This window comes from Canis lupus, chromosome 29, assembly GCF_003254725.2.
Source record: "Canis lupus dingo isolate Sandy chromosome 29, ASM325472v2, whole genome shotgun sequence".
In the NCBI taxonomy this organism is placed as follows: domain Eukaryota; kingdom Metazoa; phylum Chordata; class Mammalia; order Carnivora; family Canidae; genus Canis; species Canis lupus.
The window spans coordinates 19,395,574-19,409,152 of NC_064271.1; the positions used below are offsets into that span (position 1 = coordinate 19,395,574).

The 13,579-nt window shown below is 42.3% G+C and overlaps 1 long non-coding RNA gene across 1 annotated transcript in view; it reads left to right on the top strand.

The window, feature by feature from the left end:
• Window positions 1-19: 19 nt before the first annotated feature.
• The window catches only part of LOC112678588 (uncharacterized), a 30,151-nt gene continuing 16,591 nt past the window's right edge, over window positions 20-13,579 (top strand). Inside the window, exon 1 of the long non-coding RNA XR_003147689.3 lies at window positions 20-649. This is a non-coding gene — a long non-coding RNA (uncharacterized LOC112678588). The remainder of the gene's footprint in view (window positions 650-13,579) is intronic.

Here is a 13,579-nt window from a genome sequence, read left to right on the forward strand (position 1 = left end):
GGGAGGCGGCGCCGCCCCTCGGGCTGGGACGCGGCGCCCGGCCCCGACGCTCCCGCGGCCGTCCGGGCCCGGTTAGCGCCGCCGCGGCTGCCCCCGGGGAAGGAGGGCGCCGGGCCTCGGACGCGCGGGGCTCTGGAAGGCACCGTCCAGACGCAGACCCAGACCCGGCGCTCAGGGACCGCATTTTTATTCCCCGCGCCGGCCCTTGAGGGAAAGAAAGGAGCACTTGGGCCCGTTCACATTCCCGGGGAAGCATCCGGGGTGGGGAGAAGCCCCGGTACCGCCGGTGACGGCCTGGGCCGGGCTCCCCGCCGCCCCCGCCGTCGGCGCCCTCACGCCGGCCCGACCCTGAGGGAAGGGAGGCCACGTCCAGGCGGCCGGCGGACAGCGACGCCTCAGCCCGCGGCGCGGCGGTGCGGGAGCAGGCGGTGCTGACCGGTTCCCCCGCCGCACCGAGGTCGGGGGCGGGCGAGCGTTATCTGCTCACCCCGGACGGGTCGGCGAGGAGCTCGGGGTTTCCTTCTCTCCCTCTTGTAAATCTCTACTCAGTCCTGCGGAGAACCTGGCCAGTCGTCCAAGGAGAACCCGACGAAGCTTCCCTCGAGGGACAGCAGGTCTAGGAAGGATCTTGTGCTTTTGGAAAAGCCGAGTAAGTCCTGCGGGCCTCTTGGGGAGGCGTGTCCACCCCAGGACTCCCACCCGCTTCCATTACCCTTACCTTCCTTCCTCCTGGACCTCACCTGTGGGGTTTATTCATTTATTTTTTATTTTTAAAGATTTTTATCCATTCCTTCCTTCCTTCCTTCCTGAGAGACACACACAGAGACACAGGCAGAGGGAGAAGCAGGCTCCATGCAGGGAGCCCGACGTGGGACGCGATCCCGGTCTCCAGGATCACGCCCTGGGCCGAAGGTGGCGCTAAACCGCTGAGCCACCGGGGCTGCCTTTTTTTTTTTTTAATCTGTGGGGTTTTTTTTTTTTTTTAAAGATTTTATTTATTTATTCATGAGAGGGAGAGAGAGAGAGAGAGAGAGAGAGAGAGGCAGAGACACAGGCAGAGGGAGAAGCAGGCTCCATGCAGGAAGCCCGACGTGGGACTTGATCCCGGGTCTCCAGAATCAGGCCCTGGGCTGAAGGCGGCGCTAAACCGCTGAGCCACCTGGGTTGCCCAAACCTGTGGGGTTTAAAGACATGCGCCGACACTTGGATGGTCTGTGGACTTAGGTCCTTAGGAGGCCATTTTCTTGTGCAGTCGTTCACCGGTTGTGGCTTTATTTTAGCAGAAGCAACGTGAACCTTATCTTCAGGTCTTGTTCTGGAAATAATCTAGAGTTTACAATGATAAAAAAATTAATGACAAGACTTGCTTGTTTAGCATAATCATAAAGTAAAAGTAGCAGTCCCCGACTGTCTCCTATCCCACTCTCTGGAGGCGATACTGATTAATAGTTTGGTTTATTCTTTCTTTCTTTTTAATTCGTTTAGAGATTTGATTTATTTACTCATGAAAGAACCACACAGAGAGAAGCAGAGACACAAGCAGAGGGAGAAGCAGGCTCCATGCAGGGAGCCTGATGTGGGACTCGATCTGGGGACCCCAGGATCACGCCCTGAGCCAAAGGCAGATGCTCAACCGCTGAGCCACCCAGGCATCCCTCTTTTTTTTTTTTTTTAATACATAGTTTTAAATTGTGTTTACATGGGTAGGGTTTGCTTTTTTTTTTTTTTAACAAAATGGGATTATACTTGTGTGCAACTTTTTCTCACTCTTAGTCTTTACTCCTATCCCCTAAGGGATTTATATATATTCCTTATAATGGTTATATAATGCAGAAATTTATTTTATGGATGTAGTTTAGTTTTTCAGCCTCCTCTGGAAAGGTGTTTAAATTGTTGCCAGTTTTTCAGCACTTGAAACAACTTCTGGGAACATTGTTTTTTTTTTTTTTTTTTTTTTTTTAAATAGGCTCCCAGGAAACTATTATTTTTTTTTAATTTTTATTTATTTATGATAGTCACAGAGAGAGAGAGAGAGAGAGGCAGAGACACAGGCAGAGGGAGAAGCAGGCTCCATGCACCGGGAGCCCGACGTGGGATTCGATCCGGGGTCTCCAGGATCGCGCCCTGGGCCAAAGGCAGGCGCCAAACCGCTGCGCCACCCAGGGATCCCTGGGAACATTGTTATACAAATACATATTTGTGCTATTGTGCCTGTAGGATAAATACCTAGGTGTGAAAGATCTGGATCCACAGGTATCAACATTGAACGTTTCTTTCTTTTTTTTTTTTTTTTAACATTTCTTTTTTTTTTTTTTTTTTTAGGAAAGTTACCTTTTTATTTATTTTTTTAAATTTTTATTTATTTATGATAGTCACACAGAGAGAGGCAGAGACATAGGCAGAGGAGAAGCAGGCTCCATGCACCGGGAGCCCGATGTGGGATTCGATCCCGGGTCTCCAGGATCACGCCCTGGGCCAAAGGCAGGCGCTAAACCGCTGCGCCACCCAGGGATCCCTGAACATTTCTTTTAAAGATTTTATTTATTTATTCGTGAGAAACACACAGAAAGAGGCAGAGACCTAAGCATAGGGAGAAACAGACTCTCTGTGGGGAGCACAATGCAGAACCTGAACCCAGGAGCTCAGGATTACAACCTGTGCCAAAGGCAGATGCTCAACCACTGAGCCACTCAGGTGTCCCAACGCTGAACATTTTGATAGGCACTTCAAACCATACTAATTTACACCTCCGTCAATGAGTCCAAGTGCCCTGCTTTTCCACACCCTTACCTTAGAGTAAGTATTGCCAGTCCTTTAAAGCTATCCATCTTGTATGTGAAAAGTGGTATCTTATTTTAATTTGCTTTAATCATTTATCCAATAAACTTCCTGAATATCTCGCTATTGATGTGCGGGGCACCAAGCCAGACACTGGGGAATACAATTGTGAGTCAAGTAGCTCTCTGTCAAGGCCCTGGTCCCCATAACAGTCTTACAAGGAAGATAAATGTTCTTGTGATTACTTGATGAATGTGCAGCTGTGAACTGTGATGGGCGCAAAGAAGAAAACACAAAGCAGCAATGAAGGGGAAGAGGATCATGTCCTGACCTAGGCAGGGAGGACTGTGCCCTATAAGATTGGAAGGATTTGCAGAAGTTAACTAGGCAATGAGAGCAAGTGGTTTTCCAGTTCAAGAGAACACTTGGGGCCGAGGCCCTGAGGCCTGGAGGGTCACTTTACAGGCCTGAAAGGTGTCTGGTATGGAGGAGACAGCTGAGGAAGTCACAGAATCTGCAGAGGCCAGGTCTCTCAAAGGACACTTGTAAGTGTCCTTACTTCCTTACTTGCAAGTCTTTATTAAAGGAATAATAGTCTTTATCATCTATCTATTATCTACCTATCTATCTATCATCTATTTATTGTCAGTCTTTAATAAAAGGAATAGGAAGCTACTGTAGCCATCAGTATACTTCATGCTTAAATAATTTCAACATCATTAACTGAAGTTCAATATTTGGAGTTTTTTTGTTTTTAAAGCAGAATTTATACATGACAAAATGCACATATCTTAAGCGTACCATGAGTTTTGGCAGTTGCATGTATCAGTACATCTCTACCCCTTATCCTGGCTGTGTGCTTTTTCTAGGGTGCCTCAAAACATTTCATGGTCGGAGTAAAGACTCTGACAGTATACTGAACAGCACATTCTGTATATTTCCATTTATATGATGTGTGAACACATTCAGATTCCCCTGCAGGGTGTAATTATCTGGAGCTCATTTAGAAGAATTAAAATGGGCCTTAAGGTTTGGGCTCCTGATCCCCTACCTGGTTTTCTTTTGCCTAGAGAATATCAATGTCAGGTGAGAAGTCCTCAGCAACAGCCTCAAAGTTTAGAATGATGACCAGTGTCTGGAATGCCTGGGTGGTTCAGTTGGTTGGGTGTTCGACTTTTGATTTCCATTTGGGTCGTGATCGGGGGTCCTGAGAATGAGCCTGTGTCAGGCTCCTTGCTGAGCAAGGAGTTTACTTGTTTCTCTCTCTACCCCTCCCCCTGCTCGTGTGTGTGTGCTCTCTCTGAAATAAATACATAAATCTTAAAAAAAAAAAAAAAAAAAAAAAAAGAATGACAACCAGTGTTGGGTCCTTGGAATGGTGGTAGTCTCATCTGCAATCTCAGCAAGTTTTTCTGCAAGAGGCTCTCATTTCTAGGAAGCCATTTTGAGAATACCAGAGAATATCTTCATACAATTTACATCCAGATCTGTCTCCCCACTTTGATACTGGGGCCTTATTTTAGCATTTTGAAATGGTTGCTTTGAAACCCTATAAGTTAGTGGATTTTTGGTTAGCTCCATGGCCCAATACTTTGTAAGGACCCCTTGCTTGGGGTAAATGATTGGACAGGGCATTTCTTTTAGCATCTAGAGTGCCTTAGATACAACTTCTTTGGCAGTATTAAGGTATTGTGAAGTTTCTTGGCCTTGTTAGGAATCCCCACTGAGATGAGACAGCCTCACTGTTTCCAAAGCACCCAGACATCATATGTTACCTCAAGGTATATCTACAGTGTATATTAACTCTCTTTTGTCTAGCCTGTTGGCAGGCTCTAGTGAGGGCAATTAATTCTGCCATCTGGGCTGTAAAGAATCATATTCTTTTTTTTTTTTTTTTTAAACATATTAGTTTCAGAGGTAGAGGTCAGTGATTCATCAGTCTTATGTAATACCAGTGCTCATTACATCCTCCATAATGTTTATCATCCAGTTACCCCATCCCCCCACCCATCAGCAACCCTCAGTTTGTTTCCTATGATTAAGAGTCTTTTATGGCTTGTCTTCCTCTCTGATTTCATCTTGTTTTATTTTTTCTCCCTTTCCCTATGATCCTCTGTTTTGTTTCTTAAATTCCACATGAGTGAGAGCATATGATAGTTGTCTTTCTGATTGACTTATTTCACTTAGCATAACACCTTCCAGTTCCATCCGTCATTGTAAATGGTAAGATTGCATTTTTGATGGCTGAGTTGTATTCCATTATATATACCACATCTTCTTTATCCATTCATCTGTCAGTGGACATCTGGGCTCTTTCTATAGTTTGGCTATTGGGGACGTTGCTGCTATAAACATTGGGGTGCAGGTCCCCTTCTCATAACTATATTTGTATCTTTGGGGTAAATTTTTAGTAGTGCAATTGCTGGGTCATAGGGTAGCTCTATTTTCAACTTTTTGAGGAGCTCCATACTGTTTTCTAGAGTGGCTATACCAGCTTGCATTCCCACCAGCAGTGTAGGGGGATTCCCCTTTCTCTGCATTCTCGTCAACATCTTTTGTTTCCTGACGTTAATTTTAGCCATTCTGACTGGTGTAAGGTGGTATCTCTGTGGTTTTGAAGAATCATATTCTAAGAGTGACTTAGATAACTCTATGGCATAGCCTGATCATTTACCATTTCTGTCTGTAGATATGACCCATCAACTATCAGGGTCAAGTGTGGACTGTCCAAAGGCATTTCTAATAAGTCTGCAATGGGGTATGAATGATTCTTATATAAATCCCCAGAAAAATGCATCTTTCCCTACTTTTGTGATGGAAGGAGAATAGCAGGGTTCAAAGGCTAAGGGTGCTGAATAGAAATAGGTATTGGAGAAAGTAATGATATTGCAGAGGATATAAACTGGCTAAGCTAGGAATGTAGTACATTTTCATTAAGTAACAAAGGTTGTACACTTGGGAGACCACTGGGTTCAAGGAGGATTCTAAAACTCATGGTAAATTAGACTGATCAAGGATAGAGGATGGTTGAAGAGCTAGCCCTAGTCAGCAAAATTTATATTCATGCTTGTGTTTCCAGGAGAGGAGCTCTGTCACCAAGGATTTAGTCTGGTCTTTTTTTTATTTTTATTTATTTTATTTTTTTTTTATTTTTATTTATGATAGTCACAGATAGAGAGAGAGAGAGGCAGAGACACAGGCAGAGTGAGAAGCAGGCTCCATGCACCGGGAGCCCATTGTGGGATTTGATCCCGGGTCTCCAGGATCGCGCCCTGGGCCAAAGGCAGGCGCCAAACCGCTGCGCCCCCCAGGGATCTCTAGTCTGGTCTTAAAGAAGAAGCTTGGGAATCCCTGGCTGGCTCAGCGGTTTAATGCCTGACTTCGGCCCAGGGTGTGATTCTGGAGTCTCAGGATCGAGTCCCACATCAGGCTCCCTGCATGGAGCCTGCTTCTCCCTCTGTCTGTGTCTCTGCCTCTCTCTCTCTGCGTCTCTCATGAATAAATAAATAAAATCTTTACAAAAAAAAAAAAAAAAGAAGAAGAAGAAGCAATTTCCTGGAAATTGGGAACTCTCTGTCTACAATGTCTTGTGAGACCTAGAATAATTTTTAAGTAGTGAGTCTTGGCAAATTCTGGATGGCCTGTAGTCACCCAGTCAGAGATAAGCAACTTGCCTGAGATAAATCGTGGCCTGGATAATGAACCTCTTGCTAGAGAAAATTACAACTTTTTTTGTCTTTTTGTGCTAGAAGTCAGAAAGTAGATAGAATTTATATTCGTGCTTTTCTAATCTTTAAAACTTAGTAAAAGCTCATCCTACAGTGAAACTTTGAGGTCCTAATTAAGAACTTATGAAAGGTAAGGGACAGTGAATCTCTGAGGCATAGTAATGCATGTATACTATAGGTTCTTCCAAAGACAGGTAAACAGGTATTAATTCAAATTTATTTATTTATTTATTTATTATTATTATTATTTTTTGGTATTAATTCAAATTTAAAGGAACAAACTCTGAAGTACATGCACAGCTGTAAAACTGATGGTTTTGGGTAGGGTTAGGGCAAGAATAGTATTTGGAATTGGCACCACAGAATGTGAGGTATAATTTTATCAATGATAATCTGAGTTGGTGAAAAAAATCTGTACACCCAGTTACTTAATGGTCAGACTAGGAGTGTTATAAGGACTAGTACGAGGTGAAATGAGTTCTTTGTCTTTTATTCCTTTTAGCATGGACTTTAATTCTTCCTTTTCTTCAAGCTTTAAGGACACTATGCAGGCTTGGGTAAAAGTTGGAATGGATCAGTTTAAACCTTGAGGTGCTCAGCCTCAGTAACCGTGAAAATGGTGGTAAATTTTTGGCCCATTAGGACTCTGGTACCTCATAGACGGTGTGTCAGATTTATGTGTTTGGATCGGATTTATGTATTTGTATCCAAAATTAGCTATGATTTGCAGAAGACAGGTACAGTCTTAAGAATTTCATGGAAGAGACCCATACTGTCATCCATAGTGGCCTCACCTATTCACATTCCCACCAACAATACTTGAGGGTTCCCTTTACTCCACTTCCTAACCAACAGTTGTTATTGCTTGTCTTTTTGATTCTAGCCATTCTGACAGGTGATATCTCAGTGTGGTTTTGATTTGCATTTCTCTAATGATGAGTGATGTTGAGCATCTTTTCATGCGTCTGTGGCCATCTATACGGTTTCTTTGGAAAAATGCCCTCTGCCTATTTTTTTAGTCAGATTTTGTGTGTGTACGTGTGTGTGTGGTTAGTTGCTTTAGTTGCTAGGACATCTTAATTTGTCAATTCCATTTCCATAATAAATCTTTCTCTTCATTAAGTTTAAGCTAATGTGATATCACAAGGGAAAATTATGTTTCTAGTGAAAAGACCAAGAGTAACAGCAGCTGGGACATAGAGGATATCAGCGCTATTGGAAAATCCACCACTTAAATTTTCACTGACTCCAAGGGAGAGTGATGAATTTACTTGTAGGGTTATTATTAAAAGTGTAACACATATAACTATCAGAAAATAGTGAGTGTGGCCCGGAATTGTTTGTGACAATTCTTCTTATGAGTTTTAAGGAAAGAATTGGAAGTTGAGTGCTACCATTTCTCTTGAAACTCTCTCATTGTATATTAGATTTTTCCTTGCCAAGAATGGGAATGTTGGTTTTCCAGCATCCTTTTTGTTCATAGTAGCAGCAAGTATCCTTATCCATGCACATTTTTTGGAAGGCATAAAAAATATCTAGGGCCATCCCATTGTTTACTTAGAAAAACCATTAATTTGTTTATGGTCTAACTCTGTTTTTGTTCTACAACTCTCTCAAAATGTTTGGAAGATGCTATAGATCTATTAGAGGAGTAATTTCTTTTCTTTCTTTCTTTATTCCTTTTTTTTTTTTGAAGATTTTATTTATTCATGAGAGACAGACAGAGAGAGAGAGAGGCAGAGATACAGGCAGAAGGAGAAGCAGGCTCCACATAGGGAGCCCGATGCAGGACTTGATTCTGGCACTCCAGGATCATGCTCTGGGCCGAAGGCAGGCACTAAACCGCTGAGCCGCCCACGGACCCCCCCCAGAGGAGTAATTTCTTACGCCAGCCTTCAAATAATCAAATCCTTGATTTCTGGCTTACAAGGGTTCATAAGAAATGAGGATAATATGATCTTCACATTATTGATCTACTCCAGATTGTTATCTGAAGTCGATTTTAAAATCATCAATGAATTTGCTCTTTAAAAAAAATTGGATTAATGTCCAGTTAATGTTGACTCGAAATAAAATAGATATTGTTTCGGGTAAGGATTGTATCACATTTTGTGCTTTCTTTTTTTTTTTTTTAATATTTTTTTCTTTATTTATGATAGTCACACAGAGAGAGAGAGAGGCAGAGACACAGGCAGAGAGAGAAGCAGGCTCCATGCACCGGGAGCCCGAGGTGGGATTCGATCCCAGGTCTCCAGGATCGCGCCCTGGGCCAAAGGCAGGCGCCAAACCGCTGCGCCACCCAGGGATCCCCATTTTGTGCTTTCTTTAGTTCTTGTTCTTTTTGATGAATTTCAGGAATACATAGTTTCCCAAGTTCTTCTTTTTTCAAAATTTATGTATTATTATTATTCCTCCAATTCCATTATTATTATTTTATTTTTAATAGATTTTATTTATTTATTTGACAGAGAAATAGAGAGAGCCAGAGAGCACAAGGTGGGGAGGAGTAGAGGGAGAGGGAAAAGCGACCTTCTGCTGAGCAGGAAGTTCAATGCAGGACTCTATCCCAGGATCCTGAGATCATGACCTGAACCAAAGGCCGATGCTTAGCCAACTGAGCCATCCAGGTGCCCACCATTATTATTATTATTATTATTATTATTTTTAAGATTTTTAAAATTTATTTATTCATAGAGACACAGAGAAAGAGAGAGAGAAAGGCAGAGACACAGGCAGAGGGAGAAGCAGGCTCCATTCCGGGAGCCTGACGTGGGACTCGATCCCAGGTCTCCAGGATCACACTCTGGGCTGCAGGTGGCGCTAAACCGCTGTGCCACGGAGGCTGCCCTCATTATTATTATTTTTTAAGTAGAGTCCTAATGTGGGGCTTATAGTCAAGATTCTGAAATTAAAAGTCACGTTAAGACTCTGGCTCTACCAGCCAAGCCAGGCAGGCATCCCCCAGTCTTCTGACACTTTGAAGAAGGAGTTGTGGCTCTGAAGGACTTATTAATACTTGTACTAGTTCATGTAGGTGAGGGAGACTGGGATCACAGCTTCCCTGTACTGATTGAAGGTTCTTTATAGTGGTCATAAAAGGCTGACAATCAAATCTTAAGTAAGTAATTAAATTTGCTAACCCTGCTTTGCCCCTTTAAGGTGCTCCTAAGGTGGACAATTTTGGTCATACCAAAAGTTCCTCAAAGTGGCCAATTGGTAAATTGTGTCATTTTGTAAATACACACAGGCATTTGGATTAAAATTGGGGTATACAGGAGTGCCTGGCTGGCTTAGTCAGTGGAGCATGTGACTCTTGATCCTGGGGTCATGGGTTCAAGCCCCACGTTGGGCACAGAGCTTACTTAAAAATAAATAAAATAAAATGAGAGTATACATATGAAACAGATGTTGGGCCTCACAGAGGTATGGGCTTGGACGGAGATGACCCCATAAAAATTTATCATGATCAGTCAGATGCTGCCTGTGAACCTGACCTTAGCCCCCAGTCAGAGGTTGGCTATCTCTGACCAGAGACCAAACAACTGCAGCCCCTGCTAATTCAAGATTTTGGAAAAAATTTTTTTCACCTAAAGCAATTCTTAGGGATATGAAGATAGTTAGAGGAATAATAGACTTTACAAGCTTTTTAGATGGTTACTCAAGGCAAATTTCATTTGACTTGAGACAAAGACCTTAAACTTTTCAGTCTTAATAACATGGACTTATTTGTATTCTGCTCATTCAGTATTCAATAATTATATTAAATGTACATAGTTGAAAGACTCCAGGGGTGTCTGGCTGGCTCAGTTGGTGGAGTATGTGACTTTTGATCTTGACGTTGTGAATTCAAGCCCCATATTGGGTGTAGATTTTATTTTATTTTACTTAAAAATAAAATCTTTAAAAAAGAAGAAAGACCCCAATTAAGAGGCAAAGGTTTTCATATTGGACTTAAAAATAACAAGACAAGGGATGCCTGGGTGGCTCAGCGGTTGAGCATCTGCCTTTGGCTCAGGGCATGATCCCGGAGTCCTGGGATCAAGTCCAGCATCTGGATCCCTGCATGGAGACGGCTTCTCCCTCTGTCTGCCTCTCTCTGTGTGTCTTTCATGAATAAATAAATAAAAACATAAAAACAAAAACAAAAAACAAGACAAGATCCAACCATATGTTATCCAACTGACTGTTGAGAACTGAAAATTCTGAGATTTCATCTTACTTGCAAGTTACCAAGGTAGTCTGCCACAGTTTCATGGTGGCTGGTGGAAGACACTAGAATTCTGGATCAGAAATGAGGGTGGTTTATTACTCACAGTAATAGCCAGATTACAAATATTTTTGTACCAGTTCCCCAAGTCCCAATTCCTTAGGGCAAAGCAGGAGGGTGAAGTGACTCCAGTGCACACAGTATGCTCCATAACAGGAGTAGAGGAGATTGGACTCTAAAAATGTGCAGTGAGTATGCCTGCCCTTTGCTCTGTCTTCTGGGACACTAAGCAAACCTGCTCTTTGCTTTGGAGAGGCACCCTGTCACCATCTTCCAAGATTGTTTGCTATCCAAACATACTTGAAAACATAGTTCAGAGAGGATAGTCTGCTTTGCTCTTAAGATGTGCAGAGAGGGGGATCCCTGGGTGGCGCAGCGGTTTGGCGCCTGCCTTTGGCCCAGGGCGCGATCCTGGAGACCCGGGATCGAATCCCACGTCGGGCTCCCGGTGCATGGAGCCTGCTTCTCCCTCTGCCTGTGTCTCTGCCTCTCTCTCTCTCTCTCTGTGACTATCATAAATAAATAAAAACTTAAAAAAAAAAAAAGATGTGCAGAGAGAACAAATGGAGAATTGTCTCTTGACATCCACTTTTTGGGAGTCTGCTGCTTCATGGGGTTATGTGAGGTCTTTGGTTTCCAGAGAGGAAATAAATTGGTTGAAAGAAAGAAGAAGGAAGAAAAAAATAATAATAATAAAAAAAAAGAAGAAGTACAAATACTTAACTCAGGTACCATCTTCCCAGAATCTACTTCATTGAATTTTCTCAAATATCATTTTAAAATTTTGCAACTTTTCTATAAAGTAGATAAGGAGAAGAAAATGTCTGTTTATGATTTATAAATTTCATCAATTTTCTTGTCTTTTTTTTTTAAGATTTTATTTATTTATTCATGAGAGACACAGAGAGAGAGGCAGAGACACGGGCAGAGGGAGAAGCAGGCTCCATGCAGGGAGCCCAAGGTGGGACTTGATCCTGGGACCGCAGGATCACGCCCTGGGCCGAAGGCAGGTGCTCAACTGCTAAGCCACCCAGGCATCCCACTTGTCTTATTTTCAATGAGTAACCTATTCTTCTTTCTCAGTGCCTGTGTTTTTTTCTTTTTAAAAATATCTTGTACTCTTTAATGAGAAAAATGTTTATAATGCTTACAACTCTGAAAAGTTAGTTTCCAGGACCCCTGGGTGACTCAGCTGTTGAGCACCTGCCTTTGGGCCAGGGCATGATCCTGGAGTCCCAGGATCCAGTCCCACATTGGGCTCCCTGCATGAAGCCTGCTTCTTTCTCTGCCTATGTCTCTGCCTCTCTCTTTGTGTCTCTCATAAATAAATAAATGAAATCTTTTAAAAAAAATGAATAGTTTCTTTCTCCCTTCTTCTAGTCTACCTCTAATACTTTATTTTTGGAAATGTTCTGCTATGGAACACCCTCTCTTAATTTGGCTTTAGTTTGTCCTCTGTCTTGGGAATGCAAGACACGTGAATTTTTCTTAGAGAAAGTATATAAAAAAACCCAGCAGTTGTAAACCATTTCTCTGGTTTTCATTACTTTTTGAAATGTCAATAATTTGTAACATATACAGTAGATTACTCCTATGTATAGAATTTTTACCCCCCCCAAAAAAAAAGAATTTTTACCCCAAAGACCAAGATTCCCCCCAACCCTGCCCCATTCAAATGTATATACTCTTTAGAGATAAAGGAGGTTTTCATGGGATATTCTGACATTAGACATTAAAAATTTAAATACTTGAGGGATAGTTATATGTGGTCATTTAATCTTGAGTCTTCTAAACTATTATCTGTATCCTAAATTATAAACCTCCCATTCATTAGAACAGAGCCATTTCATTTCTGGATTAGAAGTGTTTAGAGATATTTCTTTTTAGAGGATGTTTCAATAAAAAATATTCAAGTTAATATTTTACCTTAATTAAAATCACTGGTATAAAACAAACCAAAAACAGCCACAATAAGCAGCCATCTTTTTTTAAAAAGATTTTATTTATTTATTCATGAAAGACACAGAGAGAAAGAGGCAGAGATATAGGCAGAAGGAGAAGCAGACTCCATGCAGGGAGCCTGATGTGGGACTCGATCCCGGGACTCCAGGATTACAATGTGAGCCGAAGTTAGATGCTCAACCACTGAGCCACCCAGGCGCCCCAGTAAGCAGCTATCTTTGTTGAAAATCCTGTCTATCTGGGACCAATCAGGACAGACAAACCTTATAGTGATTTGAATACTGAAAGCCTAATATAAAGGATTATTGGGGATCCTGGCTGGTTCAGTCAATTAAGCATGTGACTCTTGATCTCAGGGTTGTGAGTTCAAGTCCTACATTGGGTATAGAGCTTAAAAAAAAAGTAAAAGAAAATTATTATCTGTAGTAGAGGATTGGAGAGACTAGGGAATGATGAATAAGATGAGAAGTTCAGAAATATAGGAATAGCAGATGTATAATAGTGAATATAGTATTATATAACACTGTATCTTTTAGCCACCCCACACCCTATAAGCTGAGATGTGGATCTTGTTGGACAAATGGCTACTGAATGCCAGATGAGTTGCTATGGTGCCATACTAGTAGAACTTGCTGGAAATCGACCCTCTAGGATGCTGGGGGTTGTTTATAGGAAGATGTCTCACAGGAGACACTCTGCTATAAAACCACCTGAGGGTTGGACGCTTGGGTGGCTCAGTGGTTGAGTGTCTGCTTTTTGGGCTCAGGTCATGATCCCAGGGTCCTGGGATAGAGTCCTGAATCAGCCTCCTTGCAGAGAGTCTGCTTCTCCCTTTGCCTATGTC